The sequence below is a fragment of the Papio anubis genome, chromosome 15 (genome assembly GCF_008728515.1).
Source record: "Papio anubis isolate 15944 chromosome 15, Panubis1.0, whole genome shotgun sequence".
NCBI lineage: Eukaryota > Metazoa > Chordata > Mammalia > Primates > Cercopithecidae > Papio > Papio anubis.
Genome location: NC_044990.1, coordinates 68,744,867 through 68,770,111, shown reverse-complemented (window position 1 = coordinate 68,770,111; position 25,245 = coordinate 68,744,867). Strand labels below are relative to the sequence as shown.

The 25,245-nt window shown below is 37.0% G+C and overlaps 2 pseudogenes; both read right to left on the bottom strand.

Moving 5' to 3' along the window:
* Positions 1–2,232: 2,232 nt before the first annotated feature.
* LOC116270534 lies at positions 2,233–4,142 on the bottom strand (annotated as a pseudogene).
* A 9,896-nt stretch (positions 4,143–14,038) lies between these two features.
* The window catches only part of LOC100997199, a 44,510-nt pseudogene continuing 33,303 nt past the window's right edge, over positions 14,039–25,245 (bottom strand).

Here is a 25,245-nt window from a genome sequence, read left to right as displayed (position 1 = left end):
TTGATATCAGAAATTAGATTTTAGTCTTCATTTATCTGTTTCTAAACTTCAACATGATTTAAAGTATTTTCAGCTTTCGTAATTCTCCAAACTAAAATATTGTGGGTTTGTTATCATGAAAACCTATTTCTCAAAAAGGCACTTCTCTCTGAGATAACACTGGGGGCAGCAGTGCATATACTGGTATATTGGATATTCAATGCTGGATAATTCTGAATATGATCTTAGTTCTAGTCTAATAGCCAGGCGTATAGTGTTACTTATAGCCACTACATCAACAGAAGTTTTTGTTTTAAAAGAAGATGCTACAGTATTGAACATACTAATACAGAACTAAAATGTTTGGGGAAAAAAGACATTATAAGAGTGTGAATTTTAAGCTGTTTTGTTTCTCTTATTTAATCCATAAATATAGTGCCATCATTAGGTTCAGAAAATTAAAAAGATGAAGCTTTTATAAATCAGGAAGTTTTAAGTCTCTCCTAATATTGAAATAATCCCATACATCAAGTTTCCTTACATTCCAAATACAAGAGCAAGACTATTCTTAGAAATCTTTACATCGGGCCGGGCACGGCGTCTCAGTCTCTAATCCCAGCACTTTGGGAGGCCGAGGCAGTTGGGTCACCTGAGGTCAGGAGTTCGAGACCAACCTGGCAAACATGGGGAAACCCCATCTCTACTAAAAATAGAAATATTAGTTGGGTGTAGTGGTGCACACCTGTAATCCTAGTTACTCAGGCGACTGAGGCAAGGGAATCACTTGAACACGGGAGGCAGAGGTTGAAGTGAGCTGAGATAACGCCACTGCATTCCAGCCTGGGTGACAGAGGAAAAAAAAAAAAAGAAAAAAAGAAATTTTTACATAGCTAGATTTTAGGAAGAAAAATATTTCTTTTTTCATAGAGCAGTAAAACCTTATTTCCCACACAAGTATGATTCTTTCATAATCAAGTCTGCAGTCATCTCTTTCCACAGAAGAGAAAAACTATACGAACCCACCCGAACCAATGGAGAAAGTGTGTGTGATAAAAAAAATGTATGCTTATTTCCTTAAGTGCTTGAATAAAATAGCCAGTCAGCCAGGTAATATACATAATTGTTCAGCATTTTGAAAATATAAAAAACAAACTTGAAATGGCAACACATTTTTTTATTTTCTTTTTTTTTGTCATTTTTTTTTTTTTCTTTTATGAGACGGAGTCTCACTCTATTGCCCAGGCTGGGGTACAGTGGCACGATCTCGGCTCACTGCAACCTGTGCCTCCCAGGTTCAAGCAATTCTCCTGCCTCAGTCTCCTGAGTAGCTGGGACTACAGGCATGCACTACTATGCCCAGCTAGTTTTTGTGTTTTTAGTAAAGACAGGGTTTCACCATGTTGATTGGCCAGGATGGTCTCGATCTCTTGAGCTCGTGATCCGCCAGCCTCGGCCTCCTAAAGGGCTGGGAGTACAAGCATGAGCCACCACGCCCGGCCCATTTGTCTATTTTCTTAATACTCAACACTTGAAGGCAAATAATGTACAATAATAATCTGACAATTATTGAAAATTATGTATTTATTTAAAATAAAACTTCTGGTTTCAAAAAGTTTTTTAATGTGGGGTACTGTATTTTCTTAATTATAACTCATAGAGAACCTAGCCAATTAAGAATGTTCATAAATCAATAAATATTACTTGAATAACGATGCTACATACAAAGACCAAAAGAAAATTATGTGAGCAAATTGTTGGCAGCAGCTAGATTTTCTTTAGAAATTCCTTTCACATAACACTATTTGGACAGAATGTTACCTATTTCAATCACTTCAAAACCATCTTGAGAAAAGAAAGTCAAGGAGAGTTGCAAGGTTTTTTAATGTGTGATGAGAACTTTTCACCTTTCCTTTGATGTGTAACTTTCTCTTGAGCAAGGCCTAGGGCAGCTCTGACCCAGATTGGCATCTGAAGAATCTGAGTGTTGCAACATTGTGGTCCCTTCATTGTACTTGTTTGTAGGTAAATATTTTATAAAAGCCTTCACAAATAAAACTTCCCCCGTCATGATTATTAACATTCTCTCTGGTTTAACCAAGTTTCTTTTCTTACTTTGTCTTAATAATAGGGAAACTGTAGTAAGCACTTTTCAAACATCAAAATCAACAAGCTCATAAAGAATCTTTTATATTATAAAAGATTTTGAATAGACAGTTAAATACTAATCCTAAATCATTTCAAACAATGCTGCCTAGTAGTTATCAAAAACTAATTTGTCATGATTGGCATTTTATTATAATCTTTAACAATAATAAAGTGATTGTGTTTGATCACTTTCAAAATTTTAACAGAGATCTGTGAACTCTTTATGAATGAGTATCACAAAAAACTTGAGTGTTGTCTCTATGTTCCAAAAATATCCATACATTTTAAACTTCAATTATTATGGGATTCATCTTTTTGACTAAGGAAAATAGTTTAAATAACATATTCTGTAAAAAAGCAGTTCTATCAGAAAAATCTTCAAGTCGTGGCGCACGATGGCTCATGCCTGTAATCCCAGCACTTTGGGAGGCCAAAGCAGAGTGGATCACTTGAGGTCAGAAGTTCGAGACCAGCCTGGCCAACACAGTGAAACCCTGTCTCTACTTTATTTTTTTAAATTAATTAATTTATTTTTACCTCTGAACTTCTTATTGGCCTCTTGCTCTCCAAAGAGTACCCTGCTGGCTTAATGTCTCAGAACTTTGATGGTGTTAGTCTCAGATACCACTTTGTCATCCACTATCCGGCTGGTGGTGGACTTTTGGTTGGTTTGCATGGAGCTGCTGCTGTCCAGGGCATCACCACGATTGAAGTTCTCGCCATCTTCCAGTGGGCTGTGGTAGGTGGCAAGCCTCCAGCTTGACCTTGATGTTCAGCAGGGCCTTGTACTCCTGGGCCTGGTGCTGTCCCTCTCCCTGGGTCTGTGCCAGCTCTGACGCCAGGTGCAGCAGGATCTCGTTGAGCTGCTCAATCTGCAGGGCATAGCGGGCCTCCACCTCCCTCAGGCTGTTCTCCAAGCTGGCCTTCAGATTTCTCATGGAGTCCAGGTTGATCTCCAGGGACTAGACTGTATGTCTCAGCTCCGTGAGTGTCATCTCAGCAGCTCCAACCTCAGCGGACTGCACGGTGACCACTGTGGTCCTCTCCTCAATCTGCTGACACCAGTACTTGTCCAGCTCCTCTCAGTTCTTCCGAGCCAGCTCATCATACTGGGCCGAATGTCTGCCATGATCTTGGTGAAGTCCTGAGATTTGGGGGAATCTACGTCCATGGTCAACCGAGAGCTGGCAACCTGGGCTTGTAAGCCTTTTACTTCCTCTTCATAGTTCTTCATGAAGAGCAGCTACCGCTTGAGAGCCTCAATCTCTGTCTCCAACTGCAGCCAAGTGACATTGGCATCATCAGTGACCTTGCAGAGCCCATGGATGTCATTCTCCACAGACGGGCGCATGGCCAGCTCTGTCTCATACTTGACTCTAAAGTCATGGGCAGCAAGACGGGCATTGTTTATCTGCAGAAGGATGCGGGAATTGTCCAGAGTATTTGTGAAGATCTGAGCACTCAGGTCCTCAGTGGTCTTGAAGTAATGGCTCCAGTCTCTGACGTGGGGTCCCTTCTTCTCCAGGTGCTCCCGGATTTTGCTCTTCAGGATTTTGCTCTGTAACTTCGAGTTTTCGGTCTCCAGGCTCCTCACTCTCCAGGTAGGAGGCCAGGCAGTCGTTCAAGCATTGCATGGTCTCCTCGTTCTAGATGCCTCCCATTCCTGCCAAATCCCCTACCATCCCCATGGCCAGGCCCCAGGACCCCATGTCACCCAGGAAGCTGGTAGAGAGCGACATGGAGATGCGCGAACCAGAGCCCCTGGGGCCTTGCATAGATGCTGGTCATGCTGCTGACTGGCCGGGCACCTTAGCTGGATGCCTGGACAGAGCCCAGGGAATGGTCATTGGTGGAGAAGGTGGAGCGAGTGGTGAAGCTCATGCTGTTTGGGGAGGAGAGCAAGAGGACAGGACTCAGGCCTTGCCAACGACTCCCTGTCTCTTCTTTAAATACAAAAATTAGCCAGGCGCGATGGTGCATGCCTGTAAATCCAGCTACTCGGGAGGCTGAAGCAGGAGAATCACTTGAATCCGGGAAGTGGAGGTTGCAGTGAGCAGAAATCCCACCAATGCATGTACTCCAGCCTGAGAGTCAGAGTGAGACTCCATCTCCAAAAAGCAACCAAACAAACAAACAAACAAACACAATCCTCAAGTCAACCCAAAAATTGTCGATAGGCCTTTTTTTTTTTTTTTTTTTACCTAATTTCTCTTAAATTAATGTTGCTCTTAACTCTGAGATAATAAAACAAGGGACTGGTTCATACGCAGGAATCAGTAGAAGTAAAGAGGGAGAGGAACTATAGGAAATGATATTTCAAGGTGAGTGCTTTAATGTGGTATCGTTTAAACCCAGCTATTTCAAAAGATTTTGTAGTCTTATTGATAATAATATGTCATTGTCATGGGAAGAAAGATACAAACACAAGTTAAAGACAATATCTGTAATCTAACTTTGAAACAACTTGGGTGCTACTCAGAACTCATAATAACGAACTCTAATATTGTGACTGCTGAATAAAATTACTTTAACTTCCAGTATCTTCTAATTCATGTACATTTTTATTATATTTCTTCTTTGTGTTTGTATAGATGTATACAGCATGGGTTTGTAAGAAATTTTTCTTGTTGAGAATACATTATTATTAAGCCATAAACTCAGGACAATTTTGGTTTACTAAAGGTCAAGGTTGCTTTCATCACTTGCACTAAAAATGGTTTAGTGGTACCACTCACCACCGTTGCCTCTCCTTTCCAGCTCCAGAACATTTAATTCTCTGTCCTCAGTCCCTTCATAGTACCACATGTATACTTCTGTCCTAGCACTTGCCACATTGTGTTGCCAGGTTTTACTATACTTGTGGGCCCAGGAGAAAACTGAGCAGCCCTGATATAGGTTTCTTGGTATAGTTGATACCTTTTCTTTATCATTTCATAACCTGTGCTGAATATAATTTCTGGCTCTTGTTGGATCTCAATGAGTATTTTTGAAAGAATAAATAGTGTGAGCAATGTGAATTTCTGCAAGCAACTTGCTTTTGGAAATAAGTTAATCCATTTTCCTATTCTGTGTGGATAGGGAATGTGCAAATTGTTAACCTCCAAATTGTGAATGTTAATTTTTATTCTTTTAAGTAGAATGAGCTGAAAAGAAGTCAAATTGTACATTAACTCAAAAATTTACCTGGAACAGTAGTAACTGAGTCAATGAATTCTGGGAAGAAAATTCTTCTTGAGTTTTTAATCTTGACTTGTAAGTTATAAATTCTCTGAATATATGCTCCCTGTGTATGCCATAGCATGAAAATAGTAATAATGGCAGAGTGAGCACATCTACAATATCAATTTAACAAGAAGGAAATGGGCCAGGTGCGGTGGCTCATGCCTGTAATCCCAGCACTTTGGGAGGCCGAGGTGGGTGGATCACTTGAGGTCAGGAGTTCAAGACCAGCCTGGCCAACATGGTGAAACCATGTCTTCACTAAAAATATAAAAATTAGCTAGGCCTGGTGGCATGTGCCTGTAATCCCAGCTACTTGTGAGTCTGAGGCAGGAGAATCACTTGAACCCGGGAGGCGGAGGTTGCAGTGAGCCAAGAACATGCCACTGCACTCCAGCGTGGAGCAACAGAGCAAGACTTCCATCTAAAAAAAAAAAAAAAAAAAAGAGGGAAATATTCAGACACAGGACATGAAATAACCTCATTGATATTATGTTGGATAAAAGAACCTAGATACAAAAGAATATATACTGTATAATTACATTTATATAGAGTTGAAGAACAAGCAATCCTAATTAATGTTAATAGTTGTAAGAATAGTGGTAACTTCTAGGGAATAGGTTACAATGTAATTAAGAACAGGGGCACCATTAGAGTGCTAGATGTGTGTGGGGGTTACATAGGTGTAAGCCTAGTTATATATTTGTGGCTGCACTATTATACTATTCAGATTAGTTCACTTTGATAGTAGAACTTTCCATATTAAAAAAAAAAAAAGGCTGAATATGGTTTGTAAGAAGGTGTGAAAGAATCTGAGAATAGGTGAACCGCGTTAATTTGCACTTTATGCAAATTACTCGGTATGTTTTGTGTTTACTCAGTATGTTATGTGTCAATAAATTCAAGAAGTTTTGTCTATACAGATGTCCATGCGTGGAGGAGAGGAAGATGAAGATGAAGAGAGAAAGGAGGAAGGCTATCCAGCAGGTGTCTTTCCCTCACTAGTGTTTTCTGTGAGGTAATAACACAACTTTAACAATTGGAGGACCAATTGTCACTATGTCTTAGTGTTTCAGATGGCAGTAAAGACATCTTGAGAACCCCACAAAAGAGATTTTCATATACTAAGTGAGATCAAAAACCCCCATACGATTTCAAGATCCTTTTAATAGAAATGTGGATAAAGATATCAAAAAATAAAATATATTGTCCACACTACAAAGTTAAAATCTAGAAGAATAGGCTGATCATGGTGGCTTACATCTGTAATCCCAGCACTTTGGGAGGCCAAGGCAGGCAGATCACTTAGGGTCAGGAGTTCGAGACCAGCTTGGCCAACATAGTGAAACCTCGTCTCTACTAAACCTCGTCTCTACTAAAAATACAAAAATTAGCTGGGCGTGGTGGCGGGCTTCTATAATCCCAGCTACACGGGAGACGGAGGCAGGTGAATCACTCGAACCCGTGAGGCAGTGGTTGCAGTGACCCGAGATCATACCACTGCATTCCAGCTTGGGCGACAGAGGGAGACTCTCTAAAAAAATAAATAAAATAAATAAATAAATAAAAAGTAAAATCTTGAAGAGTAGCTAAGATTTTACTCAAGTAATTATCTATTGAGAGACTTACCTGGACATGATTTTGTTGCTGATGGAATTTGGCCTTGTCACCACTTCCGGCCCTAACCCCCTTTTGAATTTGCCTTACACTGCTCATCTGCAAAGCTCTCTGAAACATAGCACTTCTTTGCCAGGGTAGGAAGCTTTGTTTTCCTGCCTTCAATCTCTGAGGACTATGTGTTAGTAATTCTCTTTGCTTAAGGCCCTGTCAACATATGCTGTGTGAGCTTACTGATTTGTTAAGATACCCACAATGGTACACTCTCACTAGAGTAGAAATGTAAGGTATGGATAATGAAGTTCAAAAGGTTTCTTGAGCCATGAGAATACAACATACATCAGTATTTGGGAGACAAAAAAGTGTATTTTTCTTTTCTTTTTTTTAGACAGAGTCATGCTCTGTTGCCCAGGCTGGAGTGCAATGGTGCAATCTCAGCTCACTGCAACCTTTGCCACCCAGGTTCAAGGCATTCTCCTGCCTCAGCCTCCTGAGTAGCTGGGACTATAGGCATGCACCACCATGCCTGGCTAATTTTTGTATTTTTAGTAGAGATAGGATTTTGCCATTTTGGCCAGGCTGGTCTCAAATTCCTGACTTCAGGTGATCCGCCCACCTTGGCCTCCCAAATTGCTAGGATTACAGGCATGAGCCACCACGCCAGGCCCAAAAGGATGTATTTTCTCTATCTTTTAAATTATTCTCTAAATATAATACATATGTAGAGGAATTTAGAAAATATAAAAATGTCAAAAAATATTTGGGAGTCTGACCTATTATGACCTCACAGGATTTTTCAAATTTGCTTCTATGACACTATATCATACTAATACCTGCAATTTTGATAAGTAGGAAAAAATTGTATATTGCTTTTAACAAAAACTTTGATTTAGGCACTGAATTATTCTTTCACAATATTCAGTTTGCTTTCTGATTTCAATAAATTTGCTATTTTAATAAGTCCAGTTTCTTAGCCTATTATACTCTGACATTCATTATTAGCAGGATTTTGTTAAATAATTTGAAATTATCTGTGTGGGACCAAGCTGAACTAAGAAATGTGGCTCTAGACCTGTTTTCATTAGAGACTTGTCTTAATTTCAAATACTGACTCCATGTGCACATATAGACACAGCACCTCAAGGAGAAATTGAGCAAGGTTTGCCTCACCAGTGATTACCTGCTGTTCTCTTTCCTGACACTAACAGCGTCCAAAATAGTAATCACTGCTTTAGGTGTGTCCAGATAACTCTGTTCTAACCAGTGAGATATAAGTTGACTTCACAGAATGAGGCTTCTAAGAACCTATAAAGGGAGAAATAGGCTGTGAAAACATTTTATCCTTTGTTCTTCTCTGACCTGGAGTGCACTAAGTGATGTTGAAGATGAAGCAGGCAATGAAAACCTTTTCACCTTAATGTCCCCACTGATTATTTAGAAAACTATCACTGTTACCTCCTAAAACAAGCCAGTAGACTGACCAACTAGAGTATTTTTTTTTTAATTTAGAGAGACTATAAATTGAACCTGTAACAGAAGCATTTAAAAATCTGTTCAGACAGAATTCTGAACTGAGTATCCACAACCACCAACCTGATAAACTGTCTTAAACGGATACTCTTTTTTTTTTTTTTCTGCCTCTACATATCCAGAAGTTTGAAATAGTCCTGGGCTAATACAAGAGTTTCAGGAGATCCACCCATCTCAGCCTCCCAAAGTTCTGGGTTTACAGGCGTGAGTCACTGTGCCCAGTTTAATTTTATATCATTACAGACAGAGAACAATATTGCATAAGATTTTATTATTCTGAAATTTGAGTCTGGTTTTATGGCCCAAATATAGTAGAGCTTACTGAACGCTCTATGTGCATTAGAAAAAATTGTATATTCTGCAGTTGGTGGGAATAGTATCTTATAAATGTAAATTAGTTCATGCTGACAATGTTGTTCCAAAGACATAAATCTTATTATTATTATTATTAGTTTTTGATAGAGAGTCTCACTTTGTTGCCCAGGCTGGAGTGCAACGGCATGATCTTAGCTCACTGCAACCTTTTCCTCCCGGGTTCAAGTGAAGCCTCAGCTTCCCGAGTAGCTGGTATTACAGGCATGCACCACCACACCCAGCTAAATTTTGTATTTTTAGTAGAGGCAAGGTTTCACCATTTTGGCCAGGGTGGTCTTGAAATCCTGACCTCAAGTATCTGCCCGCCTTGGCCTCCCAAAGTGCTTGGATTACAGGCGTGATCCACCACGCCCGGCCCCAAATCTGATTTTTTTGTGTACTTGTTTTATTAATTAGTGAGGAAGCAGTGCTAAAAACCTCTAAGTATGATTGTGACCTTCTCTGTTTTTATTTTTGTCACTTCATATATTTTCCTACTCTATTATTAGATATATACTAATTTTGTATTGCCAGGTTTTTCTAAAGAAATCACTCTTTTATTATATGATGTTATCTCTTAATCTGTGGTAACACTCCTTGCCTCAAAGTCTTTTTTTGACAATGTTAATATATCCAATTTTTTTTGAGCTTCTACTTGGTACGGTTTATCCTTTTTTCATCTTCTTCCATTCAGCTTATCTCTGCATAGAATAGGCAAGTCTGACATGGAATCACTTTAAATTGCAGTATTTAGTTCTTTATATTTAATAAAATTATTTCAATTTGTTTTTGTTTCTGCTATCTGCTTATTTTTTCTTTTATGTCTTTTAAAAATAACTGCTTGAATATTCTGTTATTTCTGCAATTTGCTTTTTAGAAGAAATTTTTTGTATATTTTTCTAGTGGTTTCTCCAGAGGCTAAAGCATGTCTAATTAATCTATCAGTCTACTAAAAGTAATGTTGTACCATTTCAGGTAAAATCTAAGAACTTAATTGCAGTATCATCTCATTGCACTCCTTACCATATTTTATATTATTATTGTAACATATTTTACTTCTAAATATACAGTGCACCAAATTCTAATTTTTTTCTTTGAAGAGTTAAAGTACTTTTAATGAATCGAAGGAAAAATTAAAATAGTCTATATTTGTCCATATCTTTATTATTTCTATTATTTTGCATTTCTTTCTATTGATAGAGTCTCTATCACTTGATTGTTCCCTTAAGCATGAAGAGCTTTATTTAGCATTTCTAGTAGCACAGGTAAAAATGAATTCACTCAGCTTTTCTTATATGAAAATGTCATTATTTCATCCTTATTTCTAGGATATTATTTCATTTGATAGAGTATTCAAAGCTAACTTTATCCCTTTCTCATGAACTCTAGAGATAGCATTGCTTTGCTTTCTAGCATCGAAGATGAGAAGTCAGCCGTCATTCCTATCATCATGTTCCTCTGTTTGTGAAGTGTTTTTAACCTCTCTGATTGCTGTTGAAATTTTGTCATTGAGTTTGACTGTATTCTTACGGTATGCATAGATTTGATTTTCTCTGTTTTTATCCTGCCAAGGTAACTCTTAGCTTCTTGTATCTGTAGACTAAATTTTTTCACAACGTATTAAAATTTATGCCATTACTTCTAGGTGGTCATTTATCCTACAGAGAGACGCATTATCTTGACATTTCGGATAGCACCCCTATAGTGTCATACAATATTCTCACTGCTTCTTGTATGTTCTGACAAAGGTTATAGAGTCATGCTCAAAACAAAGTACGACATTTTGGGAGAAAATAGAGCTCAATACTGTTTTATACGTTGTGTATTCCTTTCAGGAAGCAAACATTACTATATTGTTTTTCTCTCTGCAGTGTTTTTAAATAGTAATAATTACAGATCAATTTCTTCATGTGCATTTGCAAAATAATGACAGTGTAATTTATCATATTTTTTAAGTTGAACAATTTATATAAATTCAAGTATCTCATTTTAAATATGTGGTTCCATAAAGTTCAATTCATACAAGAAAACAGGATAGTGCTAATTTTTTGATATTTATTTACAATGTTTCAAAATAACAAGGTGGTTCACTAATATTCTCTATGGCTATACATTTTAAAATTATAATTAAAAACGTCTAAATTAAACATTTTAAGTATATTCATGCATAGAAATTAATATCTTATTTTCAAGCCAACAGATGTCCAGCTGCCTTAGTTAGCTCTGTTTTCTCCTAAACAAATGCTGCTGCCATGTGGATATTGTAGCAGCCAATGGTTTTTCACCAGTTTCTCACATTTTAAAGTTCCTAAGGACACCTTTTCCCCCAGTTAAGCCGTAGATTTTAGCTGCAGATTTTTTGTTCTACTATTCTTTTTGAAAGTATATAGGAAGAAGCAGGAAGCATTCTGTTGTTCTGCTCTTAATAATCTTGAACTTTCTAAATAAGTCGATGCTGATGTTACCATTATTGCTCCAATTGTTGAATGTCTATCCAGTTATTTTTTATGTGGGTGTATGTGAAAATTTGGCATTATGATAATGAATTAGTTATAGGGCAGGAGGGTTCCATAACCTCCGCCATAGTAGATTGCATCCAAATATGCTCTGCTGAACATAAGGAGTGGCCTTTGTTGTCTAAGTTTCTTTGTAGGTGAAAGAGAGGTTATATTTGAAAGGAGTTATGATAAATGATCTCTGGGGACCATATGGGTACTGTGTGCACTTTAAACCTTATTCAATAGGGAGGCAATTCATAAGAAATGAAATATCTCTCATTATCAAGAAGAACACAGAGGTTTTCTTTCTATTTAGAAACATTATTTAGTATTTTCCCATTATAAACTTGCATAATAACTTAGAGCCCAATTTTGTATCTTTTTCTAGCCTGTTAGTATTCAATAAAGAAGCACATGCAACAGGGAATACTAATTTACAGAAACATTTTCCAGTAAACATAAACCCTGTTGACATTGTGATTAACATAAAATCTCCCATTAGTAGTTTTCTATGGAGATGACTGTACTTGTTGAATGATGATGCATTTGCTTCAGATATCTGTAGGTCTTTTTGTTTCAAACAGATACAATCAACCAAGACATATTGTTCCAAAGAAGAAATAAGCTAAACCATCTTCTTACCAAGGCCAGAGATTGATTGTTCTGATCTATTTCCACTCTGTAACTACTTAAAGCAATTCACTTTCATTTCCCACAAGAGGAGATTTGGAAGTGCATCAAAGACAAACTTGAAATTGGGTTAACCCCTTTGTTCTCAGTTTTTGCCACTTGGTATCAACTAGCTCTATAAAGAAAGGAGAAGCTTGGAGTGCCACTTATGACCTGATTTCAAAGGCTATAACTGAAACTCTTTGGGAAATAAGTGGTCATTTTTGTTCAATTATTTCATGTAATTTTTTTTCTAATTAAATTAGTGGAAACTGTTTTTGCTTCTAGGCACTAGTTAAGGTCTTGTTACACCAGTCCATTGGAATCGTATTTTAATTTATATACTTTTTAACTTCAAAAGGATCAGTCATTTTAATTTCATATCCATTGCCTTGCCATCCACTGCTTCAATTTAATTTCAAATTTATTTTAAATTATGTGAACATGACCTGTTCAAAAAAATATTTGTGAAGGACACCTTTTTTCTTGGTTAAAAACTGAATATTCCTGCATACATTCTTAAATGTACAATAAACCACACAACTATGTAATTAGATTTAAGAACATGCAACACGACAAAGTGAAAATTAGCCATACATAGATTAAAATATTTATGGCAATATGCTCAGTCAACCCATTCCTGCTTTTTTTCTAGTTGAAGATATTTGTGGTCTTAAGAGGTTTATTTCCCATACTAGTTTGTACTTCCATTTTCAGTTCTAAATAGAATCTGTTTTCTCCAATTAGACTTCACGGGAGTTATCTGTTGTTCACTCTGTTTTTTTAGAAAGCAAGTTTGCCAAAAAATAAAATAAAATAAAATAAAGAGAGAGAGAGAGTTTTCCACATTTATGGGTGTGCAGAAGCAGTACCAAGGGCAGAAGTAGTTGTAGTGACAACTTCTTTATTCTTTTAATCCCTGCATTGGAGCTATACTATACATTCTCTGGATTCCAAGATGTCAGGAAGCCATTGCTTTGATAGCGATAGGGGAGAAAAGGGAATTTATTTTCCTCATTCATGTCAAGGTTAATGGCTTACACTCCTATAACAGAACGTAGATTAACATGAAGAAAGCATAACAAATTTATTTAACCAAAGTTTAATGTGACATGGGAGCCTTCAGAAGTGAAGACCCAAGGATCCAGGGCAAACTCTATTTTTATGATTAGGTTCAATAAAACTGGATAGTTGTGTAGAAGTATGACTGGACAAAAATGGGGTATGAACTACTGGTAATAAACTTGGAGGAACTTAGCAAGGCTTATATGTTCAGATTCTTCTTGGCCTGTGGATATACGGTAGAACGCCCCAGAAATGAGGTTCTTATGACCTACTACCAGGTAAGGAGGGCCAAAGAATTTTCTTTAGACCATGCATCAGGGAAGAAAGGTGGGAGGTGGTCAGAGTAACCTTCTCGCCCCTGCAGTTTTCTCAGTGCCCAACTTGTCATATTGTGAAGTGTCTTGTTCTCAGCCCTGACACAGAATTTTAGGCAACTGTTGATTTCTTGCTTCCAACATACAAGAGTAACCTAGAGCAGGTTGTATATATTCTGAGAAAGTTTCTTTGAGGTTCAGCCTAGAATCTGGACTTTCGAAATTTTCACAGATTTTATAGGCAACAAGCTCTTGGTTAAAATAACTAGACGTGGCCCAGTGCAGTGGCTCACGCCTGTAATCCCAGCACTTTAGGAGGCCAAGGTGGGTGGATCAGGAGGTCAGGAGATCGAGACTATCCTGGCTATTATGGTGAAACTCTGTCTCTACTGAAATACAAAAAAAAAAAAAAAAAAAAAAATAGCCGGGTGTGGTGGCACGTGGCTGTAGTCCCCAGCTACTCAGGAGGCTGAGGCAGGAAAATGGCGTGAACCCCGGGAGGGGGAGCTTGCAGTGAGCTGAGATCACGCCACTGCACTCCAGCCTCGGTGACAGAACGAGACTCAGTCTCAAAAAAAAAGAAAAAATAGACTTTTATGAACCAAGTCTTGACTGATCCAGACACTTGAAAGCACAAGGATTCACATGCACTCATTCACATTTTTTCACTACTCACTTGCAATTTCTTTTCACCCTCAAATGCCTATTTGGGGATTATTTTCACTTCTGATAGAGGAGGACATGTGTCTAAAATCCAGTTTTTACCAAATTTCTGTCGTGTTAGGATTAGTGCCATGCTCTTCCTGTGTCTTTCTGTGTTCTTTCCTGCTTAGAAGTGTTTTTCCTTTAATAAAATAAAAAAGATAATATTAGCAAAAAAAAAAAAAAAAAGCAAATACAACAACAATAGTAACAACAAAAACAGAAATATATGTACGAAAATAAAACACATCTACGGATTAATTTACCATCTATATATTGGTTAATTGGAAATAGCATTCCCATTAATTATGTAATAATTTAGTACCATTTTGTGATCTAAAGCAAAGAGCTTTATGTTCACTTGTCAAAATGCCCTGAAACAAAGCACCACGGAGTGGATCTGCAAAAAGAAGGTCTTTATTCATGGTTAGCATAAGGGTCACTGTGAAAGTAATACTCTCCTGCCTTCTGACCATAAGCAAACGTTTTATATGTCTCAGGGAAGTGGGTTGATTGGGAGTAAAAGGAACAAGGAAACAAGAATGTGTTGTGCCAGGCAAAGTAGTTTTCTAAAGCAAATGGCCTCCGGGTAAGCAAGGCTGGAAAAGTATGTTCTGCAGGTTCAAGTTAAGAAGGAAAACTGACAGTTTAAGCAGGTTTTGAGTTTGACAAGTACTTTAAGGCTAGAGGAATATTGTTGTAGGTGTTACACAAAAGATCTTAATATTTATAATCTGGAACAATATATCAGTTTGTTCTGGGTGTCTTAAAAAGGTACATACCTGTGTCAAACCTGAGACACTGTACACTTAAGATCTGTGCTTTCTATTGTAAGTAAAATCTCAAAAGAAAAATAATTAAAATGGTGAATTCTAAGTAACAATGTGCATGCTATTTACGGAAAGCTGAACTGACTTCTAAATTTTACTTTTTAGACATCATAAATAAAATGGAATAATAGATGGATAAAATGTTGCATAGATATAAGTAACATGCAGTACCATGTCAGTGGTAGACATTTGACAGATATATTAATGGACACTGTAATATTATTTCAACTATGCTACATATTTGAAAATATTTCTAAAAATATTTGGAAAAAGAAGCAGCATTTTAAAAAAGACAGGATTCAATAAGAGTTTATGAATACTAGGATGTTTGAAATAAAAAGCATAAATAAGTGATGATACTTTCTTAGGGAGCAGGGCAGGCATGCAGCATGCATAGGAAATCTATAGTAAAAGAAACTAACTCCACAATCCGCTTTATTACTATCCTTTAAATAACCTTGCTGAAATCAAATACATGATATAATGAAGATAATAATATATCTCATGACTTCTCATTGTATTGTGAAGATTAATGTTCAAATTACTATGCAAATATATATTTGTATTATTCAAGTTAAGGATTCCATTTAATAACACTCTAGCAATACACAAATTCAATGCTTGCCTTTTAAGCACAGATTGGAAGGTCAGAAAGTGAAATTTTCCTCTCTAATCCTTAGGGTTTCTTTCCCTTCTATTTTAGGCGGGTGTTAATTGCTGATAAATGGTGGCAATTTGTTAGAAGCAGACAGGATTGTATCTAACCAGTGGAGCAGAGTAAAGCATTGTTAAGCAAAACCCCTCAGATTTGATGGAGATCTGTAAAAAAACAGTATAAAGGCAGCATTGAAGTTAGTCTCCATTAGAAAAAGGAAGAAACCAATACAATGACAATACAATGTGTCCCGTTGTTAACTAAGACACATGAAAGTGCGATACCAGCAATATCCACAGGGTTATTGACAGAAATGAGGACTAGTGCATTCATTTCCTGTTGTGGCACAGCAGAGGACCACTCCCGTGGCAGCTTAGCACACACGTTTATTACGTGACCGAGTCCGTGGTTCAGGAGTGCTGCACAGGTGAGCAGGGACTTCTGCTCAGGGTCTCTCTGGTGGAATTCAAAGTTGGCAGGGACAACTATCTCATCTGAAGTTCAGAGTCCACTTTTCAAGTTGGCATGTCTTTTGATAGAATTCAGTTTCTTTTGTTTGTAGAACCAAAGTCCACCCCCTCACTTTTTTTTGTTTGATAGTTGTCAGGCAGAGTTTAGTCTCAGCCCCTGAAGGCTGCTCTCAGATTCTATCCACATGGCCCTGTCACAGCATGGAAACTTGTTTCTTCAAAGCCAGCAGGAGACTCTCCCTCTGGTCTGCTGTAATGGATGGAGTCTTATATAATGTCACATAATCACAAGAGTTACTATCTCTTTAAATTTAGAGGTTCTGTTCGTAGTCAAGCAGAAGGGAATGCACAGAGTGTCCATCAGGTGACAGGAATTTTAGGGGCCATCCTAGAATTCTGCTGACCACAGATAGGTACGTTGACAAGAAAATTAATATTGTCTTAATTTTAAAATTTCAAAAAAAAAAAAAAGTTCATCCAGCTTGTCGAAGAAGATGACTGATTCATGAATAGAGTGCAAAAATAATACTAAAATACTAGGTCATTAATGATTCCAATAAAATAGGGAAAGTTTGAAGTGAATGAACTGAGAACATTGGGACTCAAAAAGGAAACTAACAGAAGCAAATGACAGCTCTGGGTTTTTGCAACCTATACAGGAAACTTAACAGAGGCAGTGAGACAATCAAAAAAAGAACGTCATGATCCAAAGACATCACTGGGCTCATGAAGGATGTCATCACCAGTCTGCATGGTAACTAAAGAATGAGAGGTCAGTATAGTCTGAACAGCATCAAAATGCATTAATTTACTCATTTCTTCATTTACTTAGTAAAGTTGTCTTCATTTGTGTCCATATGCCTATTACCAATTGTCATCTTTCTGGTGTTATGTAAAAGTGAAAAAGAGAGGTCTCACTCTCAAGAAGATCCCTTCCTACTGTGAAAATACTCAAAAGAAAAATAACTGGCAACAGCAGGGAGCAAATGATGGTGGTGTGCATAGGACTTTCTAGTTGCATAAGAGGGGCACCTAACATGAACATTGCTTGTCCGTGTCATTTTCCTAGCATTGATGACACTTCTGTTGCCCTAAGTTCAATTTGGACTGGGCTAAGAAAGGAACCCATGATCAACGTTACAAACAGAGTGAAGTACACATTTAAAGGGATAAAATTATGACAGGCTTTTGGGGAAGCAAACAAATGGATAAAAAAATAGTACCTTGGTTTGACTAGAACACGCGTGGTGTGACAGGAACTGGCAAAGACGTGGATCAATAGGGAAGATTTATATGTGGATGATAAGTGATTAAGAGAGATCTGGGTAGGAGTTTTATCTCCATCAGTAAAGGTAGATTACTTGGGCCAATTAATCAAGCTTTCCAATTCTCAGTTTCATCATCTTAGAATGGGGTAATATGTATCACAAGGATATAGTAGACCAAAAGAGATCAAGAATATACAGCCTGTACTCATGCTCGGCACTGAGAGAATCTTCAGTACATAGCAACTATCATTAACTAGGTAATTAGTTAAATTCTAGGCAAAGGAAATTTTTTTTAAAAATCCAATAAATGGTTTAAAGCAGGTGGGTGTGGTGTAGGTGGCAGCATGATGAGATTTGTATTTTCGAAATATTGTTCCATCAAGAGCTTAGAACATTGATTAAAAGGAATTGAGGCTGGAGGCAGGGAGATGAGTAAGGGCATAATAATGGGGCCTTTCGCTAAGTTCATGGCAGTAAAGACAGTGAGCAGAGGAAGGATTTGAGAGACATCTAGAGTAGAAACATTAAAAATTGATGATGAACTGAGAAGGAAAAGCATCAAATGATTCCTAAGATCTCACAATTGTCTGATTAAGTTAATAGCAGCATTATATACTGATGAAACAAGATGTGTTATAAAGAAAATAAAAAAGATAACATTTCAATTCTTATTTAACTACTCCCACCCCAAAGAATTAAGGGGGCATGGGGAGACCATGGAGAATTTTGCAGGGCTGGAAGCTGTGAAAGAAAGTGAATGGCAGAAAGAGGCAGAAACTGCCAATGAGGGTGAAAAGAGAGCCCTCAAGAGCCAAAATAGGAAGGAGATTGTGATTTTGAATGTGTGGGTGTTAAGGTTTTTATTAACATTCCTTTTTAAAGATGATGTAGAACATCCAGGATCTTGGAGGGGGATGGTGGCAGATTGTGGTCCAGGAAGGCTGGCTCGACCAGGTACTGCCAAATTCTGCACATCTCCTTGTATCCAGATATAACACAGAAACAACCAAAGCATCCACCTGCATACAAACTTCAGGTCTCAGGCAATATATGTTCCTGCAGGGCACAGTGTAAGCTAAGATTATAGGACTGAACCACAGGGTTCTGGAAAATTTATTTCCTCTGAACTTTATCAGGCCCTGGAGAGGGAGAGTCCTCAGAAGTGCTGAGTTTTAATTTTTGATACCACAGACAAGAAAGGTTATTTAAGTTAGAAAGATAAAAATAATGCGTGTTTTCATATAATCTGATATAGGTGAAACATAGTGGAAATAATTTTGCTAATTGCATGTGAAACTGTGAGAAGTTTGTAAGAATATGTTGCAAGATCTTGAATGACATGTGAATTTGCTTCTGGGAAGAGACATTTGGAATAGAGATATAAATTCGGAGGTCATCAACGTATAGGTAAAAAGTAAGATGTTGGGCATATATTAAATCATCCAAAGTTAAAGAATGTAGATTGAGACTTGAAAAAGGTCACAGACAGAAACCTTAGATATATCTTCTTTCTATGTGTGTGAGAAAGAAGGGCTACGAAAAAAGAGTAAGACCAAAAATTACAGTCTTACCACTATCTTATAAATGACTTCCCTGAGAAGAAGAAAAACGAGAAAACAAAGATGCTTTAGGTCACATTAAAGGAAAGAGCCTTAAAAAATAAAGAAGGATCCATGGTAAGATAAGAAGTAAGAAATTATTGAAAGGTGAACTAAAATAAATATATCCTGAAAAATATCAATTGGATTTAGTAATTAGACTCCAATGAGACAAGTCTTAATTTTTTTCATAGCTTAATTTAAACTGTTATAGATTATGTCAGTGGTAAAATGTCATTTAAAAATATTGTGCCTATAATTTTCTTCTCAATAACTTTAGAAGATAGGACAGTCTTCTTCATCATGTTTATGATTCAGAAATCAGAGCCTTGATGAAACATGGTAATTTTTTTCAGTGTCTCACAATTAATAAGAGACAGGCCTTGGATTTAGATGTGTTTTAGTAGATCTCAAAGGAGAAAGGTTACTGGAGGAGGTTCAGGTTGCTGTGAAATCTGCTCTGCAATTTCATATGATGCAGAAGATCTAAAGAGAATGGGGTCATATGATGCAGAAGATCTAAAGAGAATGGGGATGCTAAGTGGTGTCTCAGGCCACTTGGCATCCTCATTCAAAAAAAAAAAAAGACTTCCAGAAAGAGCTCTAGGATTCTGAGGCAACATAATGCTCTCTATGACAGAGTCAATCACTCTTGAAAGCAGCAGTTTCTAGTTACCCTGCATTAAGTAACAAGTGGTGTTTTGCATCATGAGCTAAAATTTCACAGATTCACTGAGTCATTCAGTTGAATTGGAACAGCTATAATCTATTGTGTGTTGAAGATGCATGTCCAGAATTAGGCCCAAACAAATCCAGAAGTTAAAAATAAATTATATAAGTAGGTGGCTTAGATCCCAGAGCATCTAGCTGTTGAATCGGTGCCTCTTTCTCAGCTTGGCTTGTGGACACATAATGGCTCTCCTAGGACAATCGCCAAAGAAGGAACTAATTGGGTCTGGCTCATCAATGGATTGATATAATACATTGATGGTCGCAGTAGACCTAGTCAGGGACTGGGCCTATAATATGATGATAAAAGGATATGAACAAATTTGAGAGTGGTAAGTGTATAGACGTTCTCTCTGAATTCAGGGAGAAGCAACCCAGGGTACAGGTGAAGATGGAGTCCCAGATGGTAAATAGTAAATAGGTTGCCTGGTTGATTGAGGACTTGGAGGAAAAACAAATGAAAAGAGAAAAGAAAATGTTGAGAATGGTAATGCATGCAGACTGTATTTCTGAGTTCTAAATATGCAATCTTTCGTCCGACCAAAGACTATCCACTAAAAAAGACAGCCAAGTGGATAGGATACCTGGCTAGCTTAAATGTCAGCCAGCTTCCCTCTTTAGCCATTTAAGTGCTGCTGCAAAAGTCTCATGATTGAACTAACTATGGCTGCTGCTTTTGAGGTGACCCTAAGCTAAGACAAATAGGCTTTTGAAAGGCAGGTCCTCTGAGCACCCCTGAGTAACTTGTTTTTGCGATTGTCTGTTGTTGATGTCAGTCAGTTGATGACTCTGGTCTCACAGGAAAGTTGGTTCTAATATATCAACCCCCATAGCTTCTCAACTCTTTCTAATACTATGGCAAGGCATTTTTGTCAAGTCCATCTAGCTCATTATCATATCCAAACTTCAATAAGTCATTCTGGCAACATGTTAGCACATCTCCAATATCCTGGCTAAAAAATTAAATCCTGTATGATGGGACAGTATAAGTAAGTTTAGCTTTTTTTTGTTTTTTTGTTTTGTTTTGTTTTGTTTTGTTTTTTTTGCCATCCAACTTTACATTCTGCCACATCTAAAAAATATCTTTGGAAAACTAACTATATTTTCATAAATTTCATCTCAATACATGATAGCAATGCCCTAGATTTCCTCTGGAGTTTAAGTTGCTTCTTACCTGATACATATTCTCTCCATGGAAGTTGGTGTGAAAGAGAAGTTAAATATTAAATTTAAACTCAAGTAAACATGGACACAAACAATGGTCACCAAGTTCTGGAACAAGTTGTATGAGCCCCTTGAGGCATTCATCCAGCACTTTTTCTTAGAAATCTCTATTTCAATCTATTCCTATATGTTAGTTATTGAAAAATAACAGACAGTCACAAAAGCAAGTTGACCTTTTTGTGTTCCTTGAGCCCAGCTGGGAAGGGCCCTTGTGACTGGGCTTCATGCCAAACAACTCGTCACTGAAAGAAGTAGGGTCGGCCGGGCGCGGTGGCTCAAGCCTATAATCCCAGCACTTTGGGAGGCCGAGGCGGGCGGATCACGAGGTCAGGAGATCGAGACCATCCTGGCTAACACGGTGAAACCCCGTCTCTACTAAAAAAAAAAAAAAAAAAAAAAAAAAAAAAAAAATTAGCCCGGCGTGGTGGTGGGCGCCTGTAGTCCCAGCTACTCAGGAGGCTGAGGAAAGAGAATGGCGGGAACCCGGGAGGCGGAGCTTGCAGTGAGCTGAGATCGCGCCACTGCACTCCAGCCTGGGCGAGAGAGCGAGATTCCGTCTCAAAAAAAAAAAAAGTAGGGTCCTAGACTGCGCCGAGGCTTCATGAGACCTCTCCTGTCTGTGCACGGACTAGTGGCCAATTCTGGAGCCAAATTATTGTATGCCCATTCTTCCCAATCTCAGTCACTCAGAAACACTTTCCTTCCCGGTCTGGTGGTGAATCCTTTATAATCTGGTGAGTGCAGTGTCTGACTCTGGAGCTCAGGCTGCTGCTTTCCGGACTGGTGATGAATCCTTCATAGCTGGGTGAGTGTAGTGTGTGACTCTGGAGCCCAAGCTGTTGCTTCTCGGTCTGGTGATGCTTTCTCCATAGTATGGTGAGTGTAAATATATGCATTATCTTTTCTCTTCTCCCCTTCCCATATCAATTTGCTTATTATATCATTTCTTATTATATCTGTATTGCCATATACTTTGGATAAAGGCTGGTTACCCTTAAAAGTATTGAGTGTACCTTTTCTTTTCCCCTCATGCGTCTCCCGCACAGAACAGTTGGTCTAAAAACAATGCGAATTATTCTCTTTAGTAAATTGGAGAAAGGAAGAGGACAAGTGTCATCTGGTAAAGCAACTTCTTCAAATGTGATCTTTGCAAGGTTTTCAGATAAGGGGAACCTGCTCTTGTTCACAAAGAAATAAAGTAGCTACTTAAACAGAAGCTTCAAGAAAACCTGTGCATTCAAAATTCTCAGTCTGCTGTCCAAATTTTCACATACCAGAATACGGGTATGAACTCATACCAATCATGACACTATTTTTGACCTAGGATATGTATCATGGTTTAGCATTCAATCTCCTATTAGCTTTCCTACCCTTACATTTTATTCCTGACCTGATTTTCACCACAGTCAGGCCTGAGGCTATAAGAGTTTTATGCCTCCTTAAATGCTACTAAGAACTCCTCTGGTTTTCAGAGCATGTTATGGCTTGAGAGTTGGCTGACCTAAACCTGTTATTTCCTTTTCTTAAGGTTTCCAAAGCAAGCAAATAAAGCCAGGCAACTTTATAGTTTTTATAATCATCATTGGCCTCATAATGTTCAAGTGTCACATGTATTACTTAACCCAAATTATAATAAGAAAAAAAGTGTCATAGAGACTGATGAATGATGGAGACAAGGAAATATCATGACAGATACTGCAGTTGACAAGATGTTAAGCATAACTTCAAAGCATCGAATTTTTGTTTTGTTGTACTTTTTTATGTTAAAAATATCGTTTACATAAAGAAAAATACACTCTTTTACAGTATATAATATTCGAAGGTTAAAAAAATGTATATAGTTGTGTAATCATGACCAAAACCAATACAAAGAACAATTCCAAGAGTCTCTGAGATTCTTGTATGCCCATTCCTCCCAATCTCAGTCACTCAAAAACACTTTCCTTACAGTTTTATCTTTTCCAGAATGTCATATAAATAAAATCATACCATATGTAGGCTTGGAGGATGGCTTCTTTCCCTTGCCTTCTAGCAGTTAAGATTCTCCGATGTTGCTGCAAATATCAATGATTTAGCCTTTTTAAATTTCTGAGTTGTTCTATATATATATATACACACTTCAGTTTATCAATTCATCAGCTGAGCAATATTTGGATTGTTTCTACTTTCATTACAACATGTTTTCTAATTACAAAAAACGGACAAATCTTTTGGAAAATACACACCCAGTCAAAAATAAATTCAAAATATAAATAGTTACATATCAGTTTTTAAATTTCACAAAGAAAATTCTAGCTCCAAATATGTTCACTAGGGACTCTCTAAACAGTTTTCAAAAATAATATTGCTCTTACATAAGTGTTCCAGGTAATAGAAAAGAGGGAAAATGTTCTGATTCATTTTGTGAAATAGCAAAAAAAAAAAAAAAAAAAAGAAAAGATAGCAAAATCAGACAAGGATATTAAAGTAGAGAAAAATTAAAGGTTAATATCTTTCATGAACGCAGATGCAAATAATGTTGTAAAATATCATAAACAGAAGATTCTTGCAAAACAAATGTAACAATATACAGAAGAAATAATATATAATAGAGAAGTGGAGCTTGCTTTAGAAACATAAGGTTTCAACATTTGAAATTAAATCATTATGATTTACCTTTAAATTAGTGTAATTAAAATTACCACATTAGTGTGTTAATATCAAATGTACTAATGTGTTTAAATGTATTATTATGTTAAAATAAAAGGAATAACTTGGTTTATCTTAATAGGTACAGAAAATATTACTTAACAAAATTGAACGTTTGTTAATCATTTATTTCTTAATGGCAAGAAAATTAAATAAAAATATGTCTCTGTCTTTCCATACTAGCACAAAAGCAAGATAAAGTTGTCCATCTCAACAATTCTATTGTTGATATAGTAAGAATACCAACATTATATTAGTGTTCTTACTCTAGGAACTATAGCAATTAAAATAAATAAAATGTATAAATCTCAGAAATAAATGTATTAACTTCAGAGAGAAAAAAACAAAACTAACGTTAGCAGGTGCATGATTATATATGCACAAAATAAAAAAATCTAAACATTTAGAATTAATGTTAATTTCATTCAACATTCAAAAATCAATTGAATATGTATATATTAACACCAAACAACTAGAAAATAAATGTAAAATGTATGTTTTCAATATCACTAAAAATCAAACACATGTAACTTTTTTTTTAAATTTTTTTGAGACAGAGTCTTGCTTTGTCACCCAGGCTGGAGTGCAGTGGCGTGATCTCGGCTCACTGCAATCTCCGTCTCCCAGGTTCAAGCGATTCTCCTGCCTCAGGCTCGCAAGTAGCTGGGACTACAGGTGTGCACCACCACAGTTGGCTAATTTTTTTTTTGTATTCTTAGTAGAGACAGGGTTTCACCATGTTAGCCAAGATGGTCTCGATATCCTGACCTTGTGATCCTCCTGCCCCGGCCTCCAAAAGTGCCGGGGTTACAGGCATGAGCCACTGCTTCCAGCCCTCAAATTTTAAACAACAACAAGTAATGCAGAAGAGTTGCTGTAGCTTCACATGCTTACTGGTATTCTGTAACTTTTTAAAATTAATTCAGAGGGTGTGCAGTGGTATTTCATTGCAGTTTTATTTTGCATTTATCTTCTAATTGTACTGAGTACATTTTCATGGACTATCATGCCATTGTTTTTCTATATATTCCTGCATGACATCAGTTCATATCATTTGTCCATTAAATAAATATTTAAAATATAGTAAACATAATAGCTGTATTAATAAATAAAATGTATATGAGGCACTATATAAAGATTCCTGGAAAAAATCTTACCTATATATTGAACCAACAATCAATGATAGAACACAAAAACACACAAAAAATGGGAACTTAGTATTTGGAGCCACATTTATTGTGGAGCCCTTTGCCTTTTCTGAAAGACGATTGAGTTTGCAGAGGGCTCTGACAGCCTCCGTGTCTAGGGAAACAAAAGTTGCTTTCTGATATTGGAATGCTAAGACACAGGCATTAATATAAATATAATTCTGTTTCAGTTTAACTTCAAGAAGGTAAAAGAATATTCACAATTGTAGCTCAAAACTGGAAAATATAAAGAATATATAACATATTTGAAAAAAATTAGATATAGATTTGTAGTGAAAATAGCCTCCAATACAAATTTGAAAATTAACAAGCTAAAAGATTCTTCTTAATTCAACACAAATAATGCAACAAAGGAAAACCAGTGACAACTTCAGAAGACAGAGCAAGAAACAGTAGATAGTGAGACAAATCTAATATAACCATATTCTGAGAGAGCATAAAAATCTGGCACAGAAATAATATCTGATGACATAATGTAACCAG